Source organism: Orcinus orca, chromosome 13 (genome assembly GCF_937001465.1).
Source record: "Orcinus orca chromosome 13, mOrcOrc1.1, whole genome shotgun sequence".
Classification (NCBI taxonomy): domain Eukaryota; kingdom Metazoa; phylum Chordata; class Mammalia; order Artiodactyla; family Delphinidae; genus Orcinus; species Orcinus orca.
In genome coordinates, this window is record NC_064571.1 from 82,593,985 (window position 1) to 82,608,210 (window position 14,226).

A 14,226-nucleotide genomic window follows, 5' to 3' on the forward strand; every position below is an offset into this window, starting at 1 on the left:
TTGGACTTCTGACCTCCTGACTGTGAGACCATACATTTCTGTTGTTGAAGCCACCCAGTTTGCTGTACTCTGTTACAGCAGCTCTATGACCTGATACAATAAGCTGGATGGTACTTAAGATTCCTCTCCCACAGAGACTCTCAGAGGAGACAGGATCAAAATGGGAAATAAATCGGCATTAACTGAGCACATACTGTGTGCCCAGCGCTCTGTTAAGCGCTTTGCAAACTCTATCACATCTTAATACTTATACCACGTTTTAATGATTGTTGCAATCATCTTTACTTACAGATGAGAAAACTTAAGAGAAGGTAACTTAGCTAGACGAGCCATCATAAGCAAGAAAAATTAAAAAGGAAAAGGCCATAAGCCCTGGAGTCAAGCAGTTGAAACCAACTGTTAAGAGAGAGCTGCTGGTCTTCCATCTGTAAAGTTAGAATGATACTGTGACAACAGTAATAATAATGCTTAGATCACGTGATGAATGAGAGCATTTGCTTCCTCTGAAGGGACTGACATGGGCAGGAAGTCAGTAAGAGTCAGCCTCTGCCTTTCTTCCCAAAGCCAGGCGGCTAGCGGTCGAGCAGAGACAGAATTGTAGCCTGGGAAGCAGTGCTGTCTGAAGGCTCCCTTAAGCAGGCAGAGTCATACCTGAGAGGGCTTAGTATAGTTAAAAATAAACAAATTAAATTAAATAGGGTCGTGCAGTGAAGGACAGGACAGCCAGGGGAGGGAGATCTACCTTTTACCAGCCACAGATTCTATTGCCTTTGGATTCTGAACAAATTTTAATTTTTTTCCAGAAGAAAGAAGAGGCAGGATATCAAAGAAAAACAGTTCTAAAGACCCTTCCACCTTCCTTTGGGGAACCATAAACCAAAGCCTGCTAACCACAGCCGAGGGAATGGTTAGTTCACACCTGGGACCAGGCCTGGAGACAGCCCTGGAGCCTCTGCCCTGACCCGCCGCAGGCGCTGTTCTTTGGCTGTCACTTTCCCGCACAAACACAACCGAGCACGTTGCCCAGGAGAGACACAGCAAGGCCAGATGCGGGCCCCACAATGCACCACGATCACCATGATCGGCATATGCTGTTTTGCCTTGTTGCACAAGACTTATTTTCATTTCCTTTGGCCTCTTCTGCTGACTGGTCAGGGGTGGGTGAAAGGAGGGAGTGGCGCCTGGCACTTACTAAAAAGAGAATTACAGTCCCCAAGCAGATGGAAGTATCTGCTTTGCACAGGATGGTGGCTTTGAAGTCTTCCTGAACTTGGAACCATGGGAAACGAGGGAGAGAGGCGATCACTCACTGCTCTGTTTCACAGCTGGAAAGTGGGGCTCCGAGAAAGGAAATGTATCTACTTAATTGCACACAGAGAACTTCAAACGGTTGGGATGAGAATTATCCAAGGCTCTTGAGTCTACTGCAGTGATTGTCCCAATTCCTCAGAGTCATATGTTTGCCTTCCATGCCTTTGCCCACACTGGCCCCTCCGTCTGGAATGCCTCTCTCCTGGTGCTGTGGTGTGCCCTAAAAGCCTCAGCTCAGTCCTTATCCCCTCCAGGAAGTCTTCCCTGACCCATACACCTGTTCCAGTTTGCGTGATGGGCCCATTCTCTGGGCCCTCATAGCGTTTATCTCACTGTCCTGTAATTGTGGCCCCCAAATTCTCTCCATCCCCTGGAAAGCAGCTCTTTGAGTGCAGGGCCCAGGGTGCAACAGAGCATGGCACGGGGTCAATGTTTGGCCATGTGTGTTGAACTAGATGTCCCTGTCCTGGCCCACCTGGCTCGCCTGCCAGAGAGTCCCTTTGGAGCTTTGGGAATATTGTGGTCAACTAGGATTTGTGAGGTTGCCTTACCTCTAAAGAAAAAGAAATCCTGCTTTAACTCCAAAGATAAATTAATTCAAGGGCTCAGGAATGGGCTTCAACTTAGAATCAGATGGCAGTTTCCCAAGGAATGTTTGTACTCTAGGTAGGATTGGCTTGTATACAATTACAGCACAGAGTTTCCCATGCAGCCTCCTTCAGAAGCCTTCAAAAGGCCCCTCGGATCTCCTGTGATTTCTGTTGTGTTAAGGCGTCAATGTCTCGTTTTAAATAGAAGTGCTCTCTGAGTTGGGAAATCCAAGGAGTTAGTGCCCTGAGTTGAATTAGTATGCACCATTAGCAGGTATAAGAAGCTGAGGGAAGGGAACACTGAATGTTAAGTAGGAAAAGCCATTGAAATTGCGAGGTAAAAGAGAAAGGTAACACCACATGACTCATCCTTGAAATTGTGCAAATGCGTCCCATGGAAGATAAGAGAATTCTCTAAGTCACTGATTTTCAAACTTGCCTTGCCTGTTAGATTCACTTGTGAAAATTTTCAAAAAGGTTCATGCCTGGGATGTACCCTAGACATTGAAATAGACTTTGGGGGGGTGAAGCCCAGGCATCAGTATTTGTTAAAACTGGTCCAAATCATTTTAATATGCAGGCCAAGGGGAGAACCATTGATGGGGATCCTCGATTTGGTGATGATGGGAGGACCCACCTACCTTTCAGTGGGAGTTCCGGATCATTTACTGTGATTGTGGAAAAACAATATGAGATCTACCCTCTTACATTTTTAAGTGCACGATACAGCGTTGTTAACTGTGGACACAGTATTGCACAGCAGGGTTCTAATTGTGCTCATCTTGTATAACTGAGACCTTATACCCTAGCAGCTGGCAACCATGATTCTACTGTGTCTGCTTCTATATGTTTGATTATTTTAGAAACATCATAAAAGTAGAATCACATAGTATTTGCCCTTTTGTGACTGGTTTATTTTATTTAGCGTAATGTCCTCCAGGTTTATCCATGTTATTTCATATGGCAGAATTGCCTTCTTTTTCAAGGATAAATAATATTCCTTTGAAGGTTGGTGTGTGTGTGTGGTGTACGTATACATCACATTTTCTTCATCCATTCATTGATTAGGTTGTTTCCATATCTTGACTATTGTAAATAGTGCTCCGGAGAACGTGGGAGTACAAATATCTCTTTGAGATCTTGATTTTAATTCTTTTGGATATATATCCAGAAGCGGGATTGCTGAATTGCATGGTAGTTCTAATTTAATTTTTTAAGGAACCTCTATACTATTTTCCACTGTGGTTGCACGAATTTACATCCCCACCAACAGTGTATAAGAATTGCAATTTGTCCACATCCTTGCCAGTACTTATCATTTTTCTTTCTTTATTTTTTTAAGAATAGCCATTCTGACAGGTGTGAGGCAATATTTCATTGTTGATTTGCATCTGATGATTAGTGATGTTGAATATCATTTCATATACGTGTTGGCCATTTGGATTTCTCCTGAGATTGGACCATTATCTTACACGAATATCAACTCAAATGAATTAAAGATTTAAACGTAAGACCTGAAACTGTAAAACTCCTAGACAAAAACAGGGGAAAATCTTCAAGACATTAGTCTAGGCAATGATTCTTGGATATGACACCAAAAGTACAAGCAAGAAAAGTGAATATATCAGACTACATTACACTAAGAAGCTTCTGCACAGCAAAGGAAAAGGTCAACACAGTGGATGGGAAACATGGAACGGGAGAGTATATTTGTAAACCATATATCTGATAAGGGGTTAATATCCAAAATATATAAGGAACTCCTACAACTCAATAGCAAGTAATAATAATAACAATTGAATTAAAAAATGGACAGAGAGATTGAACAGGATTTAAACTTACATTCAAACTTTTGAATTGATGGACCTCTGGGTCTGCACCCATTGTGAGCACCTTGTTGACGGGATTTAGGTTAACTGAGGTTTTGGAATCTGCCCACCTCTCCATGCCAGCATCCTTCCTAGAGAGCAGTGCTGCAGCCCTCCCTCACCACCCATGCTCCCCTTGCTCATACTGGTTTGCCATGCAGAGAACGGACCCTTCCAGGAGTCAGCCAAGCCCATGCCATTCCCCACCATCTTTCAGCGTAAGGACTCAAAACTGTAGGAAACTTGGGCTGTTTATGGCCTCATTCAGATTCTCTTAAGTTTAGCATAATTGATGACAGGGGACACTTTTCACTCATCTTTGGAGACAGCATATAGGTGAGCTGAGATAGCAGAGACTTTGGAACCAAACGTACCTGTCTTTAGGGCTCAGCTCCAACATCTCCTGGCCAAGCAACCTTGTCAGTTCCACCGAGGAATCTGAGTGTCAATTTCCTTTTCTGTAAAATGCAGACCCTAGCACTTGTCTCAAATCATGATAGGGAGAATTTCAAAGTAAGAGCATTTGCTATTTAGTAAGTTCTCCACAGAAGTGAGATCCCTTCCCTCACCCCTTTGCCTTGTACCTGTGGCCACCACAGTTCAGACACATTGCAGATGATGAGATAAGGGGCTGCTTTGAACACAGATAAATAAATTAATTGATTCCAAGTGTGCCGTGATCCACAAACACAACATAAGCCTCTCAGGCTTCGTTGTCGAATAATAAATGGATTTTAAAAGTCCTATATCATGGGGTTTTATCGTTTCATCGTTTATTGGGGACTTTCCTATAAAATGTGAAATCCTGTTAGGATGCCTACACAGAATGAAAACACCAATTACCCTGATATACAGACCCAGTCCCCACCGAAAGCACAGGGTACAAAAGGAGCCCGTCAATGAAGCATTGTTAGACCGGTCCTGTCAGGAAATGCTCGTCCATGGAGTAGGCCCTGCGGTTTCCTCCCCTGAGGCCTTTTCCTGCAGACGGCAAGTCTGGGGCTTTGTCACAGCAACGCCCTCTTATAGGGTAACCCTCTAGCGCCAGGTCTGCCACGCCCTCACTCATTTACGTTAATCCTCACCACCTCCATTCACCCTCTTTTACCAGTGAGGAAACTGAGACCCAGAGAGGTAATGTGATGCCCCAAACACTTGTGGACCTCACACTAACATCCTCGCCGCCATCTTATCTTCCTTTAAAAGCCTAAGACAGAATCTTGTAAGGCAGAGGAGGGGATGAATCATGGTCTTGCTTTCAGGCCCAGCCTGGATCTACAGGCTGCATGGATTCAAAACTCCACATCATGAGGAAATACAGGCAAATCCTTTCACGTTGAGATTTTTGAAGGAGCCTCAGAAAGATGCAGGAGAGCCGGAGGCACGTGCAGATAGATCAAAGAATATAGTGAAAATGTATTTGAACACAATCGATTCAGGCAGCATTTTCTGATTTCTCTGGGACGGATACCTGATGACAAGGATAACGAAGCTCTTTAGAATCTTGGGCCAAATCTTGCTCCAGGGAAAGAAGGCTTCCCAGCTTGCAAGCCAGAGGTGAGACAGATTGTCTGCAACCTGCAACCTCACGTTTTAAAATGTTACAGTGGAGACCTTCAAAATGCACCAGACCTTCGAAATGATGTTTCACAGAAAGTTTCAGCGATGTGGGCAATTTCATACATTAGAGCTCATATCATTTGTTCTTTTAGCTGTGGCCATAGTGATCTTAGTTTTGTTCTGTGTACCTGCTGTACACTGTGCTCTTTCCTGGCCCTACTCATAGGCTGCTTCTCTCCCAACCAACCCCCCTTTATTCTACTAACTCCTACTTGTCCTCTGTTTTCATTTCCCGTATTCTTCCTTCCAACACCCTCAAGAGCTTTGATCAGGTTCATTTCTGTAATTGCTTTGTCTGATTCTACCTGCCTTGCTAAGTTTTGTTCTCTTCCCCCCCAGGATCTAGCATATGCCTGAAACAGTAGAAACTTAGGCACGTTGAATGAAGGAATGAATGTTAAATTTTCAGAGTAAGATGTAAATGGTGTGTGTACACCTGCATTATATAATCTTCTCTCAACAAAACGTTTTATGGGCCCTCACACATAGAAAACACAGGCTATAAATATTTACCACTAGGGTCTGGGATTATAGGTATATTTTCCCTTATTTTTAGTCTATATCACTTGTATTTTCTACAATAAGCACATGTGATTTTTATAATCTGGTAATAAAAATCAAAATAATTGCCTTAAGACTTGGTGAAGAATACAAAGCAATACATATATCGTGTTCTTCCCATAAAGCTATTTATATAAAATGTGTATTTCTATTTGCGGAAAAATAATCATAGTCATTTACATAATCACCGCAATGCTTCATAGCTTTCGAGGTAGTTTTAATCCACCCCCTTATCGAACATTCAACAACCCTTGACATAACTAGCAGAGAGGTTTGCTTTTCACTTTGCAGACAAGGGTACAGAGGCCCCAGTCATGTGCAGTATGAAAAGAGGTGGGGCCCCGGCACCTTGAGTTAAGCGCCCACTTGGGAAGGGCATCTGAGTTCTCTTGGCCTCAGTTTCCTCATCAGTCAAGCTGAGAGAGAAGCACCAATCAGAGAATCAAAGCACCATGGTGGAGTCACCACCTGCACACAGAAGATGCTCCAAAACCTCTCTGACTCACCTGGGGTTTGTCACCTGTGCAGACGAGGAGCTGGTTTGGAACTCAGGCTTGGCTGTATCTTTTCCATACATGATGCTGTTGATTGAGCGTAAGCCACCACCGCCGCCTTAGGGTATAACGTACAGGAGTCTACTCACAGTGATGAAGGGATGGGATGTATCTAGAAGAGGAACGGCCTTTGTCTCTCTAGGAAGGCAGTGGTTCTGCCTGCCGTGGGTTGAGTAGTGTGTCATGTCAGCAGATCCGAGCATGCTGCCTCCTCCTTCCAGCATGTTCCTGGGGCAGTATTGCTTGTGCCATCTTCGTGTCACTGTGGAGGTATCCAAGCCAGAGCCTGGGAACTCCTATGCCTGCGGAACCAGCAGCTGGAGGAGGGTCAAGGCTGCGGGTGTGGCTGAGATTGCGAAGCCATCATGAGGCAGTCAAGTGACGAGGATAACTTTTCTTCCACAGATGCCTCGACCAGAGCAGTCGTCGCCCTGGACCAGGTACCATCTAATGATCTGCCTCTATCCATGCGAGTTCCTCAACCCAGCCATATATTTCGTTAAATGACCTTTCATGAGCTGTCTTGTGTATAGAAGACTCTCTGCCATGCTGGAGAAATAGAAATAAAAAGCAGGGTCTATCTTTACAGATCTTTGCATCCCCAGCCTCAAGCAGCATGCATGGTACCCAGTAAACCCTCAGTAGACTGTGAGAAGTGAACGGATGCACATGCAAGAGACGCCTCCCAACGGCTGACCCACTGCATTTAGAGATCCCTGTGCCGTCAGTTCTGAATTCATATTTTAAAGAATCTGGGGAAAATGCCTAGTCTGAAGGTCTTTAACGACTGCACTTGAGCTCTTTGAAATGTCTCTTTAGGGTGGATTCCTGGGCCTGTGACCTGTCCAGTCTTATAAGATCCTGCCCTTAGAAAGGTCCCAGGCTTGGTTTAATTATCTTTTGTCACCCTTTTGAAATTCTTAACAGCTTTTGAATAAAGGCTGCACATTTGCCCTGGGCCTTGCAAATCATGTATTTAGTTCTGTCTCTTCTTTCTCCAAAAAAGACTCACGACACTGGAGGATTTTTTTAATATTAAATAACTTAGACAAAACAACATGCTGAGGAACGAAGTCGGGCCGAATCAGAAACATGTGTTAACGTTGACTCCTGAGCTTAAGAAAATGAAGATGAAAGAGGCATCTGTGTGATTAGCTGAACTTCAGCCGCTTGAAGTTCAGCTGATCAGCAAAGTTTGAAAAAATTCAAAAACCTTGCTACAAAGAAGCTCTTCTGCTGTTTCTCTATCTCTCTGGCCTTAGATTCTGAAAACCTTACCCCAGTGACTTCCATCTATGAAGTGAGTATGCTCCTTATACCTCGGCTGGAGATGTTTGTTCATTTATTTTTACAATTTTTAAAATTTTATCGAAGTACAGTTGATTTACAATGTTGTGTTAATTTCTGATGTACTGCAAAGTGATTCAGTTATATAATAGATATATATACTCTTTTTTATATTCTCTTCCATTATGGTTTATCACAGATATTGAATATAGTTCCCTGTGCTATACAGTAGGACCTTGTTGTTTATCCAGCCTATATGTTATTTTACAATTTTTAAGGGTAATTTCCATTTACAGTTATTACAAAATATTGGCTATATTCTGTGTCCTACAATACATCCTCGAGCCTGTTCTACACCCAACAGTTTACACCTCCCCTCTCCCACCCCACAGTTCCCCACCCTCTCCCTCCTGGTGACCACTAGTTTGTTCTCTATATCTGTGAGTCTGCTTCTTCATTGTTATATTGACTCGTTTGTTGTATTTTTTTAGATTCCACAGGTAAGTGATAACGTACAGTATTTGTCTTTCTCTGTCTGACTTATTTCAGACAGAATGTGACTTATTCAGTTGGAAATGTTTGCTTCAAAATAAACTGGTATCTTCAACACTGGAGCTTTATAGTGAGTCCAGGGAACATGATTAACCAGGGCAGGTATTCTGTTCAGAGGGTGAGGAAATAAAAAGAGTCAAAGCTGGGAACTGGGGCCCCCTCAGCGCAGAAGAAGTTTCTGGGAGTCTGAGCCCCAGCTTGCATTGGAATGTGGAAGAATAGAAACTTGTCCTTGGGTCCCCTTGTCATCGACCATTTTGTTTAGAGAGTTTTAGAGCAACAACCAGTGAGTTTACTGGTGTCTGAGGTCCTGCTCTCAGGTGAGTGACACTATACCTGCTACAGCAGGATTGACGGTCATAGGGAAGCTGACATCTGTCAAGAGGGGCTCATCCGACGTGTGGGGTGATTGGGCCGAAAATTCCAAATTGTTTAGTCCTCCCTCCATGAAACCCCTGTAACCATGTGATAAGGTTTGGTCTCATATTTTAATCTATTCCTTTTCACATGTCTTTCTGTAGCTCTGCCATTAGGGAGACCTGCAAGTAAAATTCCTGATGGTGAGAGGGTGTATCTTTTAAAGAAAAGGAGAGAGGAACACATGCTTGTTGGGAACTTAAATACTTTACTTATATTTAGGCATTTATATCTTCCAGAACCCCCATGAGATGATTACCATTTCATAAATAAATACATTTGTCAGAGGATGTAGAGCTGTTAAATAACACAGTAACCTATGGACCAGGATACGGAGCAGCATGAAGTCACTCCACATGCCTTGCTCCTCATTTCCCCAGGGCACACACACCAGCTCTGCGGCCATGGAAGAAAGATCGGTTCTGGGGTCACCCTGAGTGAAGTGGTTTGCTTAAGGTGCTCTTCCTGCTGAGAATCCGAGAGCCAGGACCCGGTCAGGCAGGCTCGAGGCACTTCGTCATCCTGAGAAAACTGCTTCACTTCCTCGGGTCCTCATGCTCCTGATTGGCCAGTGCAGACACGAACACCCTCACTGCCCACCTCCCTGGACTGTTTGGAACTAGAGGGAGCACGTTTCAGGTAGAAATCCTCCCAAAGAAGTCAGTGGCACGTGATGACAAGGTTATTGTTGGTGATGTAATTTGTTTTTGCAGAGACCTGAATAGGTTTATTCTGGAGGTGATAATTGGGAAGGGCTGTCCCCAAGCCCCCAGGCACCATAGGCAGCCAGGTCAAGCTATTTAAACTGAGAATTTCATGAACAAGGCAGAATAAGACGTTCAACTCCTGTGCAGGCAGGGTGAGGCAATGGCATTCATCGATGTGGCAGAGGAAAGATGGGCTCGGGTTCTTAATTAAGGGACCCTGTGAGCATGTTTCCTTCTCGGGCATCTTTTGAGCAGAGAGAGTGGTGGCTTCCACAGAGGGAATGGGCCCCAGCTCCCTCCCCGGCCTCAGCCAGCTGACTCCCAACCCTGGGATCTGGGTTCAGGAAGATCAAGTTTACATCCTAATCCTTAGGAAACTTTGCCTCAGCTCACCAGATCCATTCCAACCGAAAGGTGAAAGGCAATGAAGAGTTAGCTGAGCCAAGAAAGACAACCACACCAACACAGACCAGAACCAAGTTATGTCACGCTGGGCTTTCTGCACCCGTTGCCACCATTAACACCTGGAAAGCCTTTGATTCTCACATTAGCAAAACATGCCATAAAGCACGAGCTTCCCCTCTTCCCAGAGACCTGGCCCCATTGCTCGCGGGAGGGGGACTGTCACAAAGGTGCCATTCAGCCCCGGCAAGGCTGTCTGGATCAGGCCTCAGAGAGGAAACTTCAACCGAGTCTTCGCATAAATGTGAAGGCAATTACAGCATCCAATCCCAGCAGCCACTGCGGGAGGGGGTCTTGAAGTATCTGAACCCAGAAGGACAGCAGAAATGAGTGAGTCAAATCACCTTATTTTACAGAGAAGGAAATTGACACTTCAGGTGAGGATTTTCGCCTGTAACATGAATTTTTTATGTTTACCATGTGTCAGACACCGTGCGTAATGTTGAGGATGCAATGGTTCCTAACCTCAGTTCATTCGGAAGAGACTGTCAGTCATGGTCATGGTACCTAGAATGTTCACCATTTACGACCAAATACAAAATAGCTGTGGTTGTAATGAGAGCCCCATCTTCCCAATTAGAAAGCCCAAAATAGGGTTGTGCACACACACACACACACACACGCACACATAATCACACACAATATGTAAGTAGCTAAGTTGGCTAAAACTTCATAAAATATTTAAATTTCAAATTAGCTGTATATTGCAAATTATATAATTTATAAACGATGCTAAATCTTTCTATTCTCATTTCATGATGCAAGTATATTCAGACTCCCCACAGGGACCCTCAGTGTCAGTAACCCCTTGTCAGGAGAACTGTTCTTTGAATCATCTAACACTCGGCATCTTTATTTCCATCTGTGTGAGAGGCAGCTCTTCTTGGATCCTTGTAAGATGTTGTCAGTGGAAATTTTCTCTTAAGCCACAAGTTCCATTCACTCTTCATGAGCTTCTCAGCATGAATCTGTTTCTCTAGTGCTTTTTGAAAGTGACTTTCTTTTAAAGGCTTGTTGGTGACCACATGCCAGGAAAGAACTTAAGAGGTCATAATCCCCCTTTACCCAGAGGAATAACTACACCTAAATTAAATTTCTTTGCCCCGTTTGTTAATAATTCCATTTGGTGACTTCTAGGAGGATCCAATACCAACATTTACTGAGGTTACTTCATGCTAATGTCTCTTCTCCAAATACTACTCTGATTTGAAAAACAAAATATTAGGGGGGGAGGTCCCTGTAATAGACTTTATATGGAATCAGATAGCATACAACTCCCTATTTTCAAAAGGATATTTTTTGAGGAAGATATTTGGCCTTTAAATCTGGCATTCGTGGTAAATAAGTGTAAATAAAAAGGTGAAAAGAGGAAAGTGTGATTGACTTTTTCTAGGGGAGAGAGAGGATGAGTCATGAAACTTTCCAAGGAAGAAGTGATGTCCGACGGTGATTTGGAAGAACCAGAGGATAAGATGCTAAGGAAATTCAGTTGGGAAAAATCACTCATACAGAGGCATATTGGTGAGAAGCAGCGCAGCTAAGAACCATGAATGGCCTGAGGGTTTATACTCGGGCTTTATTATTTACAACCCAGTGAGCAGCACGAACTTCATGGTCACACTGGCTCTCCTTGTTCCCCAGTCTTCATGGAGCCAACACAGAAGCGGGCCCAGGGTTCACTGTACACACAGTAGGTTTGCATCACAGACGACAAATCCCAAGTTTCAGGGCAATGGAAATCCTTTTATTGGACAGCAAGCAAACTTGTGCAACTTCTGCCCTGGAGAGAGACACGATCTTTATTTTACTGGACAGTAAACAAACCTGTTCTCTGTTCCAAAGGGTGACACTATCTCCAAGGCTGTTGACAAGATGGACTGAAACAAAATTGTTAGTGCTTCTGCTTGCAATGCTTGCTGAAATCAGAGAACCCAGTGGAGAATTGTCTCCCAATAGGAAAAGCAAATATACTTGACGTGATTTGTGGTCACAAAGCTGACCAGATCTGCTCACGTCCTGGGCAGGTCACTGACACTGCCCTCCCCCCCTCCACTATTTGTGGGGCTCTTCTGTGGGGTCAGTGGGTCTCTGGACACATGTAAGCCTAAGGGGCTACATGATGAGGGAAGAGCCTATGTGGTAGAATTTTAACGTGACCCCCAATGACCCGTACCCTTGTATGTTCCCCTCCCCTCAAGTGTGGGAAGTGCATATGGGGGTATCATTCCTATAATTAGGTTACATTGTATGGTAACAGTAAAGAGATGTTGAAGATGTAATAAAAGTCCCTAATCAGTTGACTGACATCAACTGATATCCCAAGTGGGTCTGACCTAATCTGGTGAGCCTTTTAAAAGGGTCTAAAGGCAGCAGCAGACACTCTTTTCCATTGGTCTGAAGAGGCAAACTGGCTTGTTGTAGAAGTAGCTGTGCAGCAGGGAATGATGAGTGGCCTTTAGGAGCCGAGGGCCTCAGTCCCACAACCATAAGGAGCTGAGTTCTTTCAATAACCAGTGAGCTTGGAGGAGAACTTTGAGCCTCAGATGAGATCCTGGCACTGGTCAACACCTTAATGGCCTAAGCAGAGAACCAGTTAAGCTGTCTTTGGGCTTCTGACCCACGGAAACTGTGAGGTAAGATGTCTGTGCTGTGTTCAGCCACTGAATGAGTGGCAATTGGTTACACGGCAACTCATTCAGCATAAAAGTAACTTCCAGTAGTTACACGCTCATCTCTGCTTGCATGAGAGAGCAGAATGAAGACACGTGTTTACTGAGCACTAAAAACATGCAGGACACTAGATAGGCATTGTGAGGATTAACAACGATGCCCTATGCAAAACCTTCCTGCATTCTCTCTTGGCCATTTTGGGAGAAGGGAACATTGTGAAAAAATTAGCTCCTAACACACAATTAATGTATTTATTTGTTGTTCCTTCAATAGACATGAACCGAACACCTAAGTATATACCAGTCAGTGTGCTAAACCTGCTGGAAAATCCTGACTTCACTTTCAGTATAATTCTTGCTTCTCTATTTTTTTCCTCTCTGCCACCAATGGAGCCAATTATGTCCACCTACAAGCTTCCCTCTACTCTAGCCTAGTAGTTCTACGTGACTGTTCGTATAACCATCTGTGGAGCTTCAGAACAATACCCAACCCACTGCCCTAACCAATTAAGTCAGAATATCTGGTGGTGGATACCAAGGATCAAAATATTTTTTAAAGCCTCCTATGTGATGTCAATGTACAGCTAGGGCTAAGTTATAGATAGGAAAGAGTTAAGATCCTGAGCCTGGTTGCTCAGCGAACCAGACCTTTTCAAAGCCTTCCCCTTCTATGTTGGGAACAATTTCATCTTTCAATTGATCAGGTCAAAAATCTTTCTCAGCCTTTCTCTTCTCTCCCATAATTTTAATGATGTTTCCTTTTCCTCTAGTGACCCAGGTTTCTTTTGTTAACTAGTCGTCTACATCAGACGTTGGCAAATTTTCTCTAGAAAGGACCACATAGTAAATATTTTAGGTTTTGTGAGCTACTGGATTTCTGCCCAAACACTGCCTCTATACCAGGAAAGCAGCCGTAGATTATATGTAAATGAATGGGAAAGAGGTGACTGTGTGCTAATAAAACTCTACCTATGACGTTGAAGGTAGAACTTCAAATGTTTCATAGATCATAAAATTTTATTCTTCTTGGATTTTTCTTTTCTTAACTATTTAAAAACGTAAAAATCATTCTTAGCTCAAGGGCAATACTAAAGCAGGGGTAGGCCCAATTTAGCTTTTGGACCATTATTTGCCAACCCTTGTACTACATCATTGATTCCACAAGTATTGATTCAGCTTTTTACTGCCTCTATTCCCTATTTTAATATTTGGTATAATTGTATTTTGGTTTAATTGCATTTTTCCTCGAACTCTGCCAGCTCCTCTAAAACCTTATCTGCTGGGGTTTCCCTGGTGGCACAGTGGTTAAGAATCCACCTGCCAATGCAGGGGACATGAGTTCAAGCCCTGGCCCAGGAAGATCCCACATGCTGTGGAGCAACTAAGTCCACGCGCTGCAACTACTGAGCCTGTGCTCTAGAGCCCGTGTGCCACAACTACTGAGACCGTGTGCTGCAACTACTGAACCCCATGTGCCTAGAGGCCATGCCCTGCAACAAAAGAAGCCACCGCAATGAGAAGTCTGTGCACCGCAACTAAGAGTAGCCCCTGCTCACCGTAACTAGAGAAAGCCCGTGCGCAGCAATGAAGACCCAATGCAGCCAAAAATAAATAAATTAAATAAATTT

The 14,226-nt window shown here is 43.8% G+C and overlaps 1 long non-coding RNA gene across 1 annotated transcript in view; it reads left to right on the forward strand.

Moving 5' to 3' along the window:
* LOC117203259 (uncharacterized) overlaps positions 1–8,060 on the forward strand; it is a 105,152-nt gene extending 97,092 nt beyond the window's left edge. Inside the window, exon 3 of the long non-coding RNA XR_004485948.2 lies at positions 6,910–8,060. This is a non-coding gene — a long non-coding RNA (uncharacterized LOC117203259). The remainder of the gene's footprint in view (positions 1–6,909) is intronic.
* Positions 8,061–14,226: the final 6,166 nt, after the last annotated feature.